This window comes from Hypomesus transpacificus, chromosome 22 (genome assembly GCF_021917145.1).
Source record: "Hypomesus transpacificus isolate Combined female chromosome 22, fHypTra1, whole genome shotgun sequence".
Taxonomy (NCBI): Eukaryota; Metazoa; Chordata; class Actinopteri; order Osmeriformes; family Osmeridae; genus Hypomesus; species Hypomesus transpacificus.
Window position 1 is genome coordinate 1,612,357 of NC_061081.1, and position 1,078 is coordinate 1,613,434.

A 1,078-nucleotide genomic window follows, 5' to 3' on the forward strand; every position below is an offset into this window, starting at 1 on the left:
AAAAAAAAGAGGATTGTCTAAGATTCCATGTAGGCTACTTGAACCATGAACTTCTTTAAAATATTTGAAAAATAGCAAAATGTCCTACAAAGACATACAAAACATGTGCAATAGAGCATAGCACAACATAATAAAGTGCAATTAAGCCATTCAGCTAACAAGATGAACATGACATGAGTTTACCTTCTAAGCTATGGGCTAACGTTAAAACTACAGCTAACCTAAACTATGTACATAAGCCATTGTAACACACGTGCCCACCATCTCAAACATCATGTAACGTGTATTTTAGTATGACAGATTAAACAAACAGAAAAAGAGCATTCTTTGGATGTATTCAGAATTTCGCCGCGACTTCAACGAACATTGATTTATTTTGTATGATGCCCAATGTTAGCATCTGTGCTGCGCCTCTTCTGGAACTGAATCAGAACTTGCCTTGAATTCTTTAAACAAATCCAGATGACGATCTTTCAGGTGCTTAGCTAAATTGGAAGTATTCCCCCTTGGTCTGAAGACTGCGGTAGCATTTTTTGCATAATGGCTTCTGCGGATTAATTATAACGCCACGGTCATCTGCCTCAAACGCAAACTACTTTTTTTGCCTTTCTTGTCAACAAGTCGAAGCGGGGCGATCGCTAAAGCAGCAGTTGTTATCTTGTTTTTCTTAATGTAAACGTCGACTGGAACACTCCTGAAGGCGCAGCACCGATGCTAACATCTGGCATCGGCGCTCACGGTACTTACGGTGCTTCAAAAAAATGGGCATCGTCAGTGTTTTGTTATTTTAGCATCGGAAGGTACCGGAAGTCAGGGTCTCGTGACATCCCTAGAGGGGAGGGTTGGGGGAGGGTTGGGGGTGGGAGATTGAGAGGAAGCAAGAGATGGAGGGAAAGCGAGAGGGAAATAGAGACAGAAAAAGACAGACCCTCACATACAAACAAAAAAAAGCACACACACCTTCACATAGCACGACTCACATAAATGTATTCAGTGACACATACACGCACACACACACACACACTCTGTGTCTCTGGCAGGTGTGTTCAGTGAGTAATTCATTTGAGTCAGGCAGTGG